Source organism: Theropithecus gelada, chromosome 5, assembly GCF_003255815.1.
Source record: "Theropithecus gelada isolate Dixy chromosome 5, Tgel_1.0, whole genome shotgun sequence".
Taxonomy (NCBI): domain Eukaryota; kingdom Metazoa; phylum Chordata; class Mammalia; order Primates; family Cercopithecidae; genus Theropithecus; species Theropithecus gelada.
In genome coordinates this window covers 140,778,850-140,797,120 of record NC_037672.1, presented here as the reverse complement: position 1 = coordinate 140,797,120, position 18,271 = coordinate 140,778,850, and the positions used below count along the sequence as shown (strand labels likewise).

The 18,271-nt window shown below is 40.7% G+C and overlaps 1 pseudogene; it reads right to left on the bottom strand.

Moving 5' to 3' along the window:
- Nucleotides 1-3,147: 3,147 nt before the first annotated feature.
- Nucleotides 3,148-16,407, bottom strand: LOC112624374 (annotated as a pseudogene).
- Nucleotides 16,408-18,271: the final 1,864 nt, after the last annotated feature.

Sequence of the window (18,271 nt, the reverse complement as noted above, 5' to 3'; positions counted from 1 at the left end):
AAAAAAGAAATTAAAAATCCAAAAAAAAAAAAAAAATGAAAATAAAATAAAATAAAAAGAGGAAAGCATAACAACTATCAATATAAAAAAAAAAAAAAAAGAAAATGTGGCACATATACACCATGGAATACTATGCAGCCATAAAAAAGGATGAATTTGTGTCCTTTGTAGGGACATGGATGCAGCTGGAAACCATCATTCTCAGCAAACTATCGCAAGAACAGAAAACCAAATACCGCATGTTCTCACTCATAGATGGGAATTGAACAATGAGATCACTTGCACACAGGAAGGGGAGCATCACACACCGGGTCCTATTGTGGGGAGGGAGTTGGGGAGAGGGATAGCATTAAGAGATATACCTAATGTAAATGATGAGTTAATGGGTGCAGCACACCAACATGGCACATGTATACATATGTAACAAACCTGCAAGTTGTGCACATGTACCCTAGAACTTAAAGTATAAAAAAAAGAAAAAATAAGAGTCACCTCATTAGCATAAACTCATATATGGTTAACAGGGGTGTATTAGGAATAGCAAAAGACTCTCCACTTACTTCTATCACTCAGAAATTCCAAAGGTTTTACTAGCTCTATGACAGGAATCAGGAACAAAGACCTTAAATGATATTTCTTATTATATCACAATATCGCACTAATAATTTCAAGACTATAGAAAAAGACTCCAAATTTGGAGCATGACTAGAGAATATATATATATTCTCTCTATATATATATATACACACACACAACACACACACACACATATATTTATATGTACACACATAAGCATGTGTGTCTTTATAGATATCCCCTTCTATATATTCCTCTATAAATCAAAATAAAATAATGATCAGATAAAGAACAAATAAAATTTGTTAATAAGAATCCTTATACCTTTAAAGAGTATTTTCAGAGCAGGGTCCATATATGCAGCTGTATCTCCAATTTTCCTTTTGTCTTCACTTATTCACCAGTCTCACTTCTTGACGTGAAGTTCACACTGTCAGTTGATGGACCAGGGCCTCAGACTCCTCCATTCTCGGTATTATGGCATATATTGACACTACAGTAGATCAAATGGATTTTAATTCAGAGCAAGCACAAATATGTTGGACTTTTTACAAAGCTATGTCCTTTGATTCTACAATAGAGCATCGACAAGAAAAAAGTATGATAGGAAGTTATGAATCATCACAAGAGCTTACCTTCTCCACCATACCCCCATTAATTTCATACATTTTAAATATTTTAAATGTAACAAAATGTAATAAAAATCATATATATATACTTCCCTGGATTAAGCACTGTGACCATTTTATCACATTGGATTTGTCTCATTCTAAAGCTCCAATTCTTTCCGGATCACTCTGGTCCTCAATATTGTATTGTGCCATAATAAAAACCAAATGTAATGAGGTCCCCCAAGTACTGTAAGATCCATAAGTGCCTTCTTATGGATAATTTTTATTGCTCTTACAATATCTGAATCAATATATATCTCATGTATAGTTTAATATATTATATAATATATAATATGCATATTAAGAGGCATCTTGAATTGTAAAAGTATCTGTTTTGAACAGAAGTGCTTAACTTAAATAGACATAATGCTACAAGAAATATACTAACTAAGGAAGAACTTTGAAATTAAGCAACTCTTATACTCATTCAAAGAATGTTAAAGCAAAGGTATAGGCACATCCCCTCATAGAATGCACTCTTAGTGTCGCTGAGTGAGGTCGACAGCAACCTTTTCTAAGACAGAACACCCCACTGGTGAGACAGGGCCCAAGTCAGAGCAGAATGGGGTGGGGCTCCCAGTGAGGAGGAAGCCTGTGCTAACATTCATTAGCCCTAATGAATGTTTTTCACTGGGTCCAGACCCCGCCTCAGCTCTCCCCGGCTGGCTGACCATGGTAGACACTAAGTATACTTGAGCTTCCACTTCTTTATTTTCTTAGGCCATTCTGAATAAGTAAAAATGTATTGTATTTTTTAACATAATAGTTAACAAATATGAAGTAATTTCACTAAATATGTGTTGTGTGCATGTGTGTGTGTTTATGATTTTTTATGTTCACAATTACATCTTCCAAGGACTAAAAGAAATCTCATCAGAGGGTCTCCTAAGCACAACCATTGAAGGAAGAGCTCCATATGTTTTCACCTTGTTGAAGCAACAAGAAATTAGGCCACATTTGAACAAGGAGCTTTTTGAGAGAAGTACATTGATATCTCAAAAATCAGTAACTGATTATTATTAATCAATTTATTCCAAGTCTTTTTCCCTTATAATATAGAAGTCAATAATTTACAGAGATAATTGTGTCAAGGACTCAGTTTTTCGCCTGCAAAATGAGAATATCTCCTTCACAGGATTATTGAGAATCAATATGATGATATATATACACTAGTGTTCACTAGGCACTCAGCCAACTGTAATTACTGTTCCTTGTTTTATTCTTATTATCCTGGAATGACCAGTCCCTTATGTTTTCATTAGCATCTGTTCTCCCAGGTCTCTGTCAGTCTCATCTGACTGACACAGTGGGAGCTGAGCCTTTCTCAGCCAAGATTCAATATATGGTGCCCGATGATACTGTTTACCTCAATTTTATCAAAATCACTGTGATGATACCACACATGAATGATAGGTGTTACCACAAGACAAAAGGCACAAGCATGCATTCTCTGTGAGGAGAAGGGGGACCTCAGGGCCATGCCTCAGGCCACTGTAACAACTGAAGATACAAGTAGGACCCAGTCACCCCTAGGCAGCTTGTCTCCCTGGGTTCCCAGAATGCTGCCTGTCATGTCCGCATGGCCTCTTGCCAATTTTGAGCTCCCTCTCAGCCCTGATGGCAGGCCATGGTAGACACTAAATATACCTGAGCTTCCTTCTCTTGGGCAGACACTAAGTATATTTGAGATTCCTCCCACGTGGGCAAACCCAGTGCTCCAATCTTCTGGTGACACCAAGCTCCACACCAAGGATGGCTTCACCACAAAGCACGCCAAGCACCTGGAAGTGCCCAGGCAGAGCCCCCCACAACAGTGCAGTACCTCCCTAAGACCTGATAGCACCCTTTGCTTTCACTAGAACCTCAACCTGGAGGCCTGCCCCTGTGAATTCAGCAGATATTATGACATGCCCAAACTGCTGACTGAGTGTGCTCCAGTGGCTCCTTTGGCACTGATGGCCAGGTATGCTTCTGACAGGAGGACTGATAGGGATGGATGGTGGGGGACAGCTGGAGCAGAGCAGCAATCCATACTCATTAACTGGGGACAGAATAATCCATTAAAGGCTTAGAGCAATCCTAAATGTGAGTGTAAATGTGAATGAACTCCTGATAAATCAAGTAATTGAAGAGGCAGCTCCACATCTGAAATTTCAAATGGAGCTTCAGATACCATCATATTCACTTTCAACAGTTTCCTTACTTGGAATTTACAAGATGCCTTCATATCCTTTTCTCATTTAATCATCCTTTGTCCAATATGAGGTGTTTATTAATATCCCATAATAGAAACAAAAATACTCCTGAGTCATTCAGGTATCAAGGGGTGGAGCTAAGATTTGAGCCCACATCACCTGACTCCTAATTTTACATTTCTTCCACATCTTGCCATAAAAGCATGAATTGAAGTACCTGTGATTTGTTGATGTGCTTATACTCATAGCTGGTAAGTATAGAATTATACAAAGAATCATGGAACCTGAGGAAACAGAGGCTTGAGTTGATTCAACTGAAATGTACAAGCAAAAGTGCTTTAAAATGATGAGCCCCTAGCTGAGTGTTGTGACTCATACTTGTAATCCCAGCACCTTGGGAGGCCAAGGGAGAAGGATGGCTTGAAGCCAGGAGTTCAGTAACAGCCAGGGCTACAAACCGAGACCCCATCTCTACAAAAAAAATGTAAAAATTAGCTGAGTGTGGTGTTGTACACCTGTAGTCCTGGCTACTTGGGAGGCTGAGGCAAGAGCATCTCTTGAGCCTGGGAGTTCAAGACTGCCGTGAGTTATGATTGTGTCATTGCACTCCAGCCAGCCTAGAGGAGACCCTGTCTCAAAAAAAAAAAAAGAAAAAAAATAGATGAGCTCCGGTTCCATGCAGCAAATTATTTTTCCCAGCATCACATTGGCTGTGATAGGGCTGAGACTATAACTCTATTCTCCTGGCTGCTAGCTAGCCCAGTGCTTACTCCACCTAATGGAGGGTGATTTGAAAGATTTTTCCTAAAGCCTTTTTAGACTTCTTATCCTCTTCTTTTAAATGTAAAGCAAAGTATCAGATTTCTTGGCACCTTTTTAAAAGTGATTTAATGTTGATAGTTGCTATGGATTGGCTGTGTTCCCACTCAAATCTCACTTTGAATTGTAGTAATCCCCATGTGTCAAGGGCGATTACTTTGGACTGTGGACTTTTGAGTTAATGCTGAAGTGAGCTAAGATTTTGGGGGATTGTTGGTAAGGCATGATTGTTTTTCAAATGTGAGGACATGAGATTTGGGAGGGGCCATGGGTAGAATGACACGGTTTGGCTGTGTCCCCACCCACATCTCATCATGAATTGTAATAATCCTCATGTGTCAAGGACGGGGCCAGGTGGAGATAATTAAATCATGGGGGCAGTTTCCCCCAACTATTCTCATGGTAGTGAATAAGTCTTACAAGATCTGGTGGGTTTATAAATGGGAGTTCCCTTGTACAAGTTCTCTTGCCTGTTGCCATGTAAGACATGAATTTGCTCCTCATTCGCCTTACACCATGATTGTTAGGCCTTCCCAGACATGTGGAACCATGAGTCCATTAAACTCCTTCCTTCATAAATTACCCAGTCTCAGGTATGTCTTCATTAGCAGCACGAGAATGGACTAACACAGTAGTAAAGCTTTCTGATGGGTTCAAGTGTAAAAGTCAAATGGATAGCCTCACCTGATCCAGAAATATCACTACTGACATGTACCTATGAGCATTAACATGAGCCCAAAGTTTCTCTATATCCTCCTTTGGGGCAAATAAGAAGCAGGTTAGACAGCTATAGAAGAGAAAACAGACATACAGCCAAATGTATAAAGCTTTGAAAATTGCTGTCTTATTCCATTTGTGTTGCTCTAAAGGAATACCCGAAGCTGGGTAATTTATAAAGAAAAGTTTATTTGGCTCACAATTCTGCAGGCTGTACAGGAAGCATGGTACCAGCATCTGTTTCTGGTGAGGCCTCAGGAAGCTTTCAACCATGGCAGGAGGTGAAGGGGAGCTGGTGTGTCACATGGCAAGAAAGGAACAAAGGGGATGGAGGTGCCACACTTTTAAACAACCAGCTCTCCTGTGAAAAAACAGAACAAGAACTCATTCATTCTGTAAGAAATGCACGAAGCCATTCTTGAAGTATCCGCCCCATAACCCAGACACCTTCAACCAAACCCTGCCTTCAGCACTGGGGACCAAATTTAAACATGAGATTTGGAGGGAACCAATATCCAAACTATATCATTCTACCCCTTCCCTCCCAAATCTAATGACCTTCTCACACTGCAAAAAAGAATCATCCCTTCCCAATAGTCCCCCAAAATTTTAACTCACTCCAAGCATCAGCTTAAAAGTCCAATCTGAGGCTGAGCATGGTGGCTCACAACTGTATTTCCAGCACTTTGAGAGGTCAAGGTGGGCAGATCACTTGAGGTCAGGAGTTCGAGACCAGCCTGGGCAACATGGTGAAATCTGTCTCTACTAAAAATATAAAAATTAGTGAGGTATGGTGGCATACACCTGTAATTCCAGCTACTTGGGAGGCTGAGGCAAGAGTATCACTTGCAACTAGGAGGAAGAAGCTTCAATGAGCTGAGATCGTGCCACTGCATTCCAGCCTGGGAGACCAAGTGAGACCCTTTCTCAAATAATAATAATAATAATAATAATAATAAATTTTAAAAGTCCAATCTGAGACTCAAGGAAAGTTCCTTCCATCTATAAGCCTGTACAATCAAAAACAAGTTATGAGAAATAAAAACAAAAATCATGTGATCATCTCAACAGATGCAGAAAAAGCATTTGACAAAACCCAGCATCCCTTTATGATCAAAACCCTCCACAAAATCGGTATGAAAGAGACATACCTCAAGGTAATAAAAGCCATCTATTATAAACCCACAGCCAACATTATACTGAATGGGGAAAAGCTGAAACCATTCCACCTGAGAACTGGAACAAGACAAAGATGACTACTTTCACTATTTCTGTTCCATTTCTATTCAACATAGTACTGTAAGTCTAGCTAGAGGAATCAGATGAGAAATAAATAAAGGGCATCCAAATCGGTAAAGAGGAAGTCAAGCTGTCACTGTTCACCAGTGATATGATCATATACCTAAAAAACCCTAGAGACTCATGCAAAAACCTCCTAGATCTGATCAATGAATTCAGTAAAGTTTCAGGATAGAAAATCAATATACACAAATCAGTACCACTGCTATTATACACCAACAATGACTAAGCTGAGAATCAAATCAAGAACTCAACCCCCTTTACAATAGCCACACACACACACAAAAAAAAATCATAAAATACTTACGAATATACCTACCAAAGAGATGAAAGATCTCTACAAGGAAAACTACAAAACACTGCTAAAAGAAATTGTAGATGATACAAACAAATAGAAACACATTCCATGCTCATGGATTTGAAGAATCAATATTGTGAAAATGACCATACTGCCAAAAGCAACTTACAAATTCAATGCAATTCCCATAGAAATACCATCATCATTCTTCACAGAACTAGAAAAAACAATCCTAAAATTCATATGGAACCAAAAAAGAGCCCACGTAGTCAAAGCAAGACTAAGCAGAAAGAACAGATCTGGACATATCACATTACCTGATTTTAAACTATAGTACAAGGCTATAGTTACCAAAACAGCATGGTAGTGGTATAAAAATAGGCTTGTAGACCAATGGAACAGAATAGAGAACCCAGAAATAAAGCCAAATACTTACAGCCAACTGATTTTCAACAAAGCAAACAAAAACGAAGTGGGGAAAGAACACCCTATTCAACAAATGGTGCTAGGATAATTGACAAGCCACAAGTAGGAGAATGAAACTGGATCCTTATCTCTCACCTTATGCAAAAATTAACTCAAGATTGATCAAGAACTTAAATCTGGCTGGGCGTGGTGGCTCATGCCTGTAATCTCAGCACTTTGGGAGGCCGAGGTGGGCAGATCATGAGGTCAGGAGATTGAGACCATCCTGGCCAACACAGTGAAACCCCATCTCTACTAAAAAAATACAAAAAATTAGCTGGGCGTGGTGGCAGGCACCTATAGTCCCAGCTACTAGGGAGGCTGAGGCAGGACAATGGCATGAACCTGGAAGGTGGAGCTTGCAGTGAGCTGAGATCGTGCCACTGCACTCCAACCTGGGTGACAAAGTGAGACTCTGTCTCAAGAAAAAAAAAAAAAAAAAAAAAGGAAAAGAACTTAAATCTAAGACCTGAAATCATAAAAATTCTAGAAAATAACATCAAAAAAACTCTTCTAGACATTGGCTTAAGCCAAAAACCCAAAAGCAAATGCAACAAATAGAAAGATAAATAGGTAGGACCTAATTAAACTAAAAAACTTCTGCAGAGCAAAGAAATAGCAGAGTAAACAGCCCCAAGGGAAAAAAAAATACTCCTGTCAAAAAGTGAACTAAGGACATGAATAGACAACTCTCAAAAGAAGATATACAAATGGCCAACGTGGGAAAAAATGCTCAGCATCACTAATGATCAGGCAAATGCAAATCAAAACCACAATGTGATACCACCTTACTCCCGCAAGAATGGCCATAATTCAAAAATCAAAAAATAGCAGATGTTGGTGTGGATGTGGTGAAAAGTAGAACTACTGTTTGATTCAGCAATCCCAGTCTTGGGTATCTACTTAGAGGAAAAGAAATCATTACATGAAAAAGACACTTGAACATGCATGTTTATAGCAGCACAATTCACAATTGCAAAAATATGGAACTTGCCTAAATGCCCATCAACCAATGAGTGGATAAAGAAAATGTGGTATATAGATACCATGGAATACTACTCAGCCCTAAAAAAGAATGAAATAATGGCATTCACAGCAACCTGGATAGAATTGGAGACCATAATTCTAAGTGAAGTAACTCAGGAATGGAAAACCAAACATCATATGTTCTCACTTGTAAATGAGAGCTAAGCTATGAGGATGCAAAGGCATATATAAGAGTGACATAATGGACTCTGGGGACTTGGGGGAAGGGTGGGAAGGGGGGTGAGGGATAAAAGAGTACACCTTGGGTACAGTGTACACTGCTTGGGTGACAGGTGCACAAAAATCTCAGAAATCATCACTAAAGAACTTTTTCATCCAACCAACCAGCACCTGTTCCTCCAAAACTATTGAAATAAGAAAACAAAAACGAGCTGAGCATGGTGACTCACACCTGTAATCCCAGCGCTATGAGAGGCCAAGGTGGGCGGATCACGAGGTCAGGAGTTCGAAACCAGCCTGATCAACATGATGAAACCCTGTCTCTACAAAAACAAAAAACAAACAAACAAACAAAAACAAGTAGTATCTGTTGATATTGTTTTTTTTTGTTTTTTTTTTTTTGTTTTTTTTTTTTTTTTGAGACGGAGTCTCGCTCTGTCGCCCAGGCTGGAGTGCAGTGGCCAGATCTCAGCTCACTGCAAGCTCCGCCTCCCGGGTTCCCGCCATTCTCCTGCCTCAGCCTCCCGAGTAGCTGGGACTACAGGCGCCCACAACCGCGCCCGGCTAATTTTTTTTGTATTTTTAGTAGAGACGAGGTTTCACCGTGGTCTCGATCTCCTGACCTTGTGATCCGCCCGCCTCGGCCTCCCAAAGTGCTGGGATTACAGGCGTGAGCCACCGCGCCCGGCCTATCTGTTGATATTGTAAAGAGCAAATCAAACTTCCTAGTAAGAGTGAGTGAAGAACAATGAGTCAGGGACCTAAAGAAAATACTGAGTTATAATTACAATGTCCATATTAACAACATACAAGAACACTTACAATTTCGATGACTAATAAGGCCTTTCATTCTCTCCTACCACTTTCCTGTTTCTCTTACTGTTTCTGGGGTGATAGTGTTGAAAATAATGATTCTTAGGTACTTTTACAGAATAGCAATATTTAGTAACCACGATTTGGTATAAAAGGATTATCAGGTTAATTTATATACAGTTTTGCAAGAAAAGTGTGGTAACTTACAGATCTTCTTCTGAAGCATACACCAGCCACAAGAACTGCTAACAATTCTGTCTAGTATAGCAGTTCGCCTCTCAGTTGTGTCTTCTGCACTGCCGTGTTTATACATGGGATCCTAACCTTTTAGACTGAAATACATTTAAAAAGTTATAATCTTCAGGTCTCAGAAACTATATATTTAGTTTACATATTTTCATTCCATTAAGAAAAGGTTTAGCATTTGAGTAAGAACATGACACATTCTGCTTTCTTAATATCATATTGTCTTTAGCATATAACCACCTTTAGATTAAAAACCTGGAAGAAAATGGTTATCTGCCAAAAAGTAATTTTCTTCCCTCAATATTTAGGTGAAAACAGAAGGGACAAAGTGAAATACAGCCTGGAAGAATATGGGTTATCTTCAGTAATTAACTACATAAATATCAAATATCTATCTTACTTGAACCTGTGTAGACATGGCTTTAGATAAATTTAATCTTTCATCTGATATGAAAGATTAAATTTGTAGAAAGATAGAATTGTATAGCAAGGTATACAAAGACAGGTATAGAAAGACAAAATTGCCTGACATAAAAATTATTCTAGAATATAAAACATAATTTTAGAAAATGATAAATATGATGGGGTATTATTTATTCATAATTCTGGAAAAGTAATAAAAATACATTCACTATAATATTTAACCAAAAGCATAAACATTCTTTTTAAAAGTAGTACCTGTTATTCATTATGTGCCTTTTTAAATTAATTCAGTTATCTTTACTGTATATGATTTTCTCTATATAGATTTCTATTCTGTATGTTACATTCTATTTTTTACTTATAAGCAAATCATTTTTTAAACTTAAATGTGTTAACTCTCTTGAAGTCATGTGCTATCAATAAATAATATTGAGAATATTACCTTGAAAAATAAAAAAAAAAGTTATGTTCTTCCAAGATACGATGATGAAATAAAGATTGATAAATATTTCCATTCCAAAATCGAGAAACAGGCCAAAAATAAGGGGCAACAGGTTCCACAGAAATCTGCAATCCAGTAGAGCAGACATTCAACCTTAAAGCTCCAAAATAATCTCCCTTGGCTCCATGTCCCACATCCAGGCCACACTGGTGCGAGGGATGTGCCCCCAAGGTCTTGGGCAGTCCCACCCCTATGACCCTGCTGGGTGCAGCTCACACGGCTGCCCTCATGGGTTGGAGTCGAATGCCTGTGGCTTTTCAAGGCTGAAGGTATAGCTGGCTCTTCCATTCTGGGATCTGGAAGGTAGTGACCTGTTCCTACAGCTCCACTAGTAGTGCCTCGGTGAGGACTCTCCATGGGGGGCTTCAATCCCATATTTCACCTCAGCACTGCCCTATCGAGTCTTTCTACAGGGCCTCGACTCCTGCAGGAGGCTTTTTCCTGGGCACCCAGTCTTTCCACTACATCCTCTGCAATCTACAGGAAAGTTGCCAAGGCTCCACCACTCTTGCCTTCTGCCCGCCTGCAGAACTAACACCATGTGGAAGCCTACAAGGCTTATGGCTTGTGCCCTCCAGAGCAGTTGCCCAAGCAGTATCTGGGGCCCTTTGAGCTGAGGCTGGAGCCAAAGCAGCTAGGATTCGGGGAACAGTGTCCTGACTCTGTACAGGGTAATGAGGGGCTCCAGGCTTGGTTCCCGAAATCATCTTTCCTCCTAGACCTCTGGACTTGTGAAGGGAGAGGCTACCTTGAAGATTACCTTCAATAATGTATAATATAAACAGGATTCAAATTTCTTATTACCTTTCTTCATGGGTTTTCTGGCCTCTAAAATGGAAAAAAGATTAATTCTGTTCCTAAAGATATGTATCTAACAAGAAGATCTGTAACAAGTCAGATACCAAGCAGAGTTAACCACACAGTAGAAAAATGTGCCCGTACATGCTGTCATTGGGTGCCAACATCAAGCTCTAAGGTGAAATTTAAGTAATAGAAAGAGGAAAAGTATTTATTTAAATGTACCAAAACATGAAACGTTTTATTGACTGGCAGAGGTAAAGTTATAGATTTACCAGAAGGTAGGAATACTAGTTGAGGGTGTTGTTTCCCCCACCCTCCTACAAAATGCTGCTTCCACAGTTTCTCCAGAATTTGCAGTTACATTCTGACTCCACATATTCCCTACTCCCTGGTTTCAGAGGAGGGTCCAAATCTCTTTATTTTCCAAATTGATCACTTTGAACCCTGACATTTTTGGGTCCCAGACTTTAACAATAAGCCTCAGTCCTCTTTACTAGCTCAATCATTTCTGCCTACCATCTTTCATTCTCCTCAGAAAAAGCTCACTTTATGGGCTGATACCTGGAATCCTAGTGGTCATCAGAAAATGGGTTTTAATACTTGGCAGTCACATGCATGCTTGATATTTCCCAATCTCAATGCCTAGGATGACATATGCCCTCTGTCTTGTAACCAGAAAAATGTCATTTGTCCTCAGACTAAAGAGATCATGGAGAACTGTTTCAGCAATAGATATGGAGCAAGGAAGCATTATTCTTTCCTATGCCTGCATGGAACAGCAACTGAGGTTACGAATAATACTCCCCTGTTTTCAATCTTTCGATGGCTTTCTATCACAAACTATTTTGTGGACTTAGGGAAAAATCAAAACATATTTCCTGTCTACAGGATTGCAAAAGCTCTATTCACATGATGTGGCCCTCACTAAGTCTCCATTATTATTTCCCACCTCTCTCTCCCTCCCCCACTACACTCCAGCCATGGTGTCTTACTGCTGTTCTTCAAACATAACAAGCACTTTCCCATCACAGGGCTTTTGCACTTGCTGTTCCCCAACTCCCCCTAAAGATCTTCACACAGATACTTGATGGTTAACTCTCTTACATTATTCGGTTTTTCATCCAAATGTCACTTCCCTGGAAACAATTTTGCTGACCACCCTAAGGCAACAACCCAATATCAGTATCTGCTTACTCTGTGTTGTTTGTCTTCACAGCAGTAATGACTTTCTGGATTTTTATATGTGTTTGTTTATACATATGTATTAGCATATAAACTCCATGAAGGCTGAGGTTTTGTCAGTTCTCTTTATTGTTGTATCTATGGTACCTAGAATGGTGCCTGACAGAAAGGTTCTATATAAATGTATGTTAAATGAAGGATTTGACCAAGGAGTATCATCAAAATTCCTGTTGCCTGAGGTCAGCCAGTAGCTGACTTCTCTGTTGCCCCTTGCTTTCAAGCAGCTGGTTGAGTAATTGCATTATACACATTGGGTGGCCAAGTGCCATTCTGAGAACTAATTTTCTAGTTTTAAAGAAACTATAAAATTGATCTGAAGAAACTGCTAGAGCCAACAGTAATTCAGGAATTCATCCCACCATCTGAGCACTAATTTATTGACTTTCCTCTGAAGATGGGTGCTAGACCTTTGGCAAACAATGGCAGCAAATCACAGCAAGAGTTAAGACCTATCTTGCCTTAGCACTGCTATATTCCTATGGTCAAAAGTGTTTCATAGTATAATCACATCCTCTTGTTTAAGTGGCATATACTTAGGATTGTTATTTTTCTTTAGCATACACATAAACAGGGGCCAAAATTGAACTCAACTGCTGTATATTGGCTACATCAAAGAATGTAGTAAGAATCTGGACTTTGTGGTGGGGGGGGTGGGGTTTGAATGGACAAATCTATATTACAATTTTCCTCTGATATTTTACAAATAAACTTTTCCATCGATGAGTCTACACACACTGGTTCTACATTTTTTTACCATCAAATTCTGTTTTGAACATTACCATGCCATTGAAGAAAACTGTTCTCTCCAAGGTCATTCTTCACTCACCTGTATCAGTCATTAAAACCAATGCCTCTTTCCAAATTTTCCACAACAGCTTTCAAAACTTGTGACATTCTGGGTCTCCTCCCATAACTGTCTGCCACTTTACAGGCAGTACAATGTAGAATAAAATGCATGGAAAATAAAGTCATACCATTCTGGATCAAGCAAATCTGTTCCAGTTTTGAATTCTCACTCAGCCACCTATTCGCTACACAACTTCAAATTAGTGGGTTCACAAACCTCTAAGCTTTACTTTCCTAACCTATATAATGGAAGTCATCATATCCACCAAATGTTGTGGTTATAAAAACTAAATAATAATATTGTCTTTGGCATATGGTAGACATTAAATGAATGTAAGTTTTCATCTTTCTTTTGTATCCTCTATCACTTCCTTGACTATTTTGTCTTCTTTCAACAAAGTCTCTCCTGTTATTTTCATTTATTCTATTAACTATCACTTTTTGAAGGGTTCATGTAAATATTCAGCTCCATACTTCTCACTGAAAATGTCTTAATTACTTACAAAATTTGTAAGTCACTGATATGTTCTTACATTACCCTAATGTAATGCCCCACGGGATGGGGCAGGAAGGTGGGCGCCTGCGGTGGAGGCAGGATGGTACCCACGTGGAGGTGTCGGCCATGTCGAGGATGGTCCCTGGTGGCAGGGTGGAGGGGGTGAGCATATTGTTTATGGTGATAGTGATGCGGAGGTGGGAGGGCAGGGGCCCCACCTGGAACAAGCTGCTGATGTCGGTGTCGAAGGAGAGGTAGACCCCTCATGCTCTAGCGCGTCGACCCCATTCACCCACGCAATGGCATAGGAGTGGGCACTGCCAATCCTCAGCACCATTCTTGTGTGCAGGTCCTGGGTCCATTGCTCCGGCAGGGTCACCTCCCGTTCGTACCACATCTGGCCTACAAAATGCCGCAGCCGCCAGTCCTGGCCAATGTCGTTGAAGCTGGAGGGAACCGGCATGTCCAGGATGGGGTCCGACTCTCGCAGCAGACGCGGATACCACTGCTCCTAGAAGCCACGGCAACGGTTGTTGAAGAAGTCGGCGCAGAAGCTCCTCCAGAGGCCGTCCAGCTTCTTGCGCTCCTGCGACGGCCTCTCTCGGGGACACAGCATCCCGCACTGCAGCGCCAGCACGCAGCCCCACAACAGCGGCCAGAGCGCCTACCAGGCGTCCGCCGCCCCCCAGACCATGCTTTCCGCTCCTCCGCTGGGCCGCCGTCTGCCGGGCTATGAGCAGCGCAGGAGGAGCCCTGCGGACTGGTCGCGCGCGACGTGATGCACCGGTCGCGCGCGACGTGATGCACCGGTCGCGCCGAGGAAAAGTATTTTTTAAAAACCAAGAGATTTGAACTGAGGAACAATTACAAATACCCAAAGGGATGATTTGTCCCCCTGTGTTTAAAAGTCTTGGTGCTAGACAATCAAGGATGTTTCCAACACATACCTAGAAGACTCTGACCTTCTAGCACCACTGTTCAGGTTAAACCCGGCCCCGTCCTAAGTGACTGCCTGTGCCTCTCTGTATTCTAGTCTTTCACTCCCAGCTGCAGCTGGTAGCTGGCAGCGTTTGACCTGCAGTGGGAGCTGCAGCTCACCTTTGTTCATAACACCGCCATCCGTCTGCAGCCTCCAATCAGAGCTTCAAGGTGAGCCTGGGGAGACCTCTACAGGTGCCTGTGGTTTCACTGTAACTACTTAAACTATTCATTCTCTTATCAAGCACCCAGTCCCAGTACTGCCCAGGTACAATAAGGAGCCCAAAGATAATTTTTTTAAGATTAATTCCTGCTATGAAGAAACTAAACTCAGCGTGCTCTTGAAGGAGCTCCCTCTAACTTATGACTATTATGGGTAAGAAAGCACTGTGGCATCTGCAGCACTTAGATTGGTAGGAGTATTCTGCAAGACCTGTGCCATTAATTTTCTCAAGTTTGCTCCCAGGGAAAGAGGTGACTGGGGAAGAGGGGGAGCACAAAAAATAGGGGGCTGGGGGAAAGCCAGTAACCAGAGAAAAGACCTTTCTACAACTGGAAAGCATACTAAGAAAGCAGACCTATCCATCTACTGGGATTAAAGGGAATACAAAATGAAAGAAAAAAAAAAAAGTTATTCCTTGCAAAGCTAGGATGACCAGATGGCCCCTCGCCACCTTGTAGAAAGGAGTCTGAAAGGCAACTAATCACCAGCCTGTTTGTGAGGAAGAGCTGGTAAGAACTCCGCCTTTGCACAGTAAATCTGTATCATCTATATTCTTCTTTTTCCCCCCACTCAGCATCCCTACACCCAGCCAGCATGCGCATCAAGGAAAGCAGGCTGGTGGTAAACTTCAGGGCAGAGATCCGCTTCTGAAGGCAGCTAGTACTGTCTCACCCAGCTAAGCCTTGCTTCTAGACAACAGCACTGCCTCACTCAAGAAATTATCCCTCTGCATCAGGCCAGACGCAGTGGCTCACACCTGTAATCTCAACATTTGGGAGGTCGAGGCGGGCCGATCATTTGAGGCCAGGAGTTCGAGACCAGCCTGGCCAACATAGTGAAACCCTGTCTCTACTAAAAATGCAATAAGTAGCCAGGTGTGGTGGTGCATGCCTGTAGTCCCAGCTATCCAGAAGGCTGAGCCAGAATTGCTTGAACCCGGGTGGCAGAGGTTGCAGAAGTTGCGGTGAGCCTAGATCGCACCACTGCACTCCAACCTGGGTGACAAGAGTAAGATTCTGTCTCAAAAGTCACTAGTCTGCTTGAGACACAGAAGCTTTCCCCGAAATTCAAACAGCCATGGAGAAATACCCATGGTCTACAGAAGCGTGGGTGCTTAGTCCACGCTAGAATTCTCTCGAGTTTTGAAATACGGGAAGAAGTAGAACTTACAGTGTGTCTGATGAGTAACCGTGGTGTTTATTGCAACTGAGCTCCAGAAAGAGGCTGCTGTTGTCTATGATCTATCCTTTCCCCAGCCGCCCAGGCATCTTTGTCCACTCCAGTGATGTCTGCAGACCACCCTAATGTCACCTCTTGAGGGGTGAACCAACCTTCCACTGGCCAGCATAATAGCCCTGGGGTTTCATCTCAGATTTCACAGTGAATTCTGCTTTCAGGGCAGGATTTAGTTAGGGATGAAAAAGTGTTTCCATTAAGTGTTGTATTTGAATCCTGGGTTCTTCAATGATTGAGGAAGACTAATAAAGAAAAATTTACAAATAATCACATGAACTAAATTAGGACTTCAAAAGTTTAATGAAACGAAATAATCTCTGCTTACCTCTATTTCTTTTCCCAATTTATTCACCATCTCTATACATAAAAACTCCTTTGGGTTGTATCCAACATCAAAAACAAGAATTTCTATAGTAAGCAAACTATATGCATAATTATTAATATTTTTGTCAATGTAGTGTTTACATTGTTTGTATTACAAAGTTTCCAACATTAACTAAATTCTGATAAACTTTCTTCTCGTACTGGAGATACATGATATGCAACATTAAAAATATTGGTGTCCTAGAGATAAGAGCGACACACCTTTATGCTGTAGAATTAGAGGCAAGCACCTAGATCCTCAATCTTCTCACAGCCTCATTACCCCCCCACCCCGCCCCACCAAAAATCTGTGTCTCAGGACACAACCTCAGTGATAACAAAGAATGAAGACCCATGTTGCCAGTCTTGAGTATCTCAGGTGAGGTGCCAGTCCACTTCTGAAACAATGCTTTGCCTCCTATGCCTTTGGAGAAACTATTCCACTTCTTTATTTTTTTCATTTATAATCATATAATTTCGGTCTTTGTTCTTCAATTTTCATTCTTGTAGCATAGCCTTTTCTGGTAACTACTGTGAAGTTAATCCTGCAAAAACCTATTAAATCATTCTAATAAAAACCTTAGCAGATCCAAAATTATTCTGGGATGTACACAGGGGAGTTAATTCGGCAGCACTGCTCCACACCAAGAATATATTTTGCCCATTATCTGTCATCTGTGGGATGCCATCACCTTTGATCTTCACGTCAGATTCCAACAAGCAAGGATATATTTTGGTAACAGCTATGTACCTCAAAGTTGCTACTGTTAATACATGTCTTCTAGCATTCCATTCATTAGGATTTATGAGTTCATCAATCCTTGTGTCATTAATCTACTTTGTTTAAATTACCCTCCTTAGTACCTGTTTTTTTAGCAATGTTCTACTCCAAAACAACTGGCTTGAAATATAGTAGCACATTCTTTCAAAAAGATTTGTTTTTAGATTAAAAGGGATAGAACAAGATGAAATTTCTTTTTCACTCAAATTTTTCTGAAAAACCACAGGGGTGTTTCATAATGCTTTTTAAAATTGAAATTTTTAAGAAAGGCACTAAGCCAAAGATCATTTATGTAATTAAATCCTGATCAGTTTAAACAATCAGCATATACTAAATACTCAAAGGGCAAATTGAGCAATCCTTATCTGAAATGCTTGGAACCAGCAGTGTTTTTAGCATTGTCCAGACTTTAGAATACTTGCATTATACTTATCAGTTCAGCATCCCTAATCCAAAAATCAGAAATGCCCTAATAAGGATTTCCTTTGAGCATTCCAATTTTGGAGCATTTCCGATTTTCGATTTTTTGATTAGGGATGCTCAACCTGTACTCTATGCTTAGGATTTGCTTCTCTCAACTTTATGAAAAAATTAAAATGTAGGCCAGGTGTGGTGTAGGCTCACATCTGTGATCTCAGCATTTTGGAATGTAGGATCACACCTGTGATCCCAGCACTTTCGAATGTAGGCTCACACCTGTAATCCCAGCACTTTGGGAGGGAGAGGCAAGAGGGAGGAGTGCCTGAGGTCGGCATTTGAGACGTGACCGGGCAACATAGCAAGGCCCCATCTCTACAAAAACTAAAAAAACTTAGCTGGGCATGGTGGTGCACATCTGTAGTCCTAGCTACTTGGGAAGCTGAGGTGGGAGGATCACTTGGGCCCTGAAGTTTGAGGTTGCAGTGAGCTGTGATCGCACCACTGCACTCCAGCCTGGGTGACAGAGCAAGACCCTGTCTCTTAAAAGGTAGTAATAGTAATTATACTTTATAAGAGCCGCCAGCACTTTGTCAGATGTACAATTAAGCAATCTTTCATGCTTTGTTAAATTAAAAAAAAAAAAGACATTTATTCA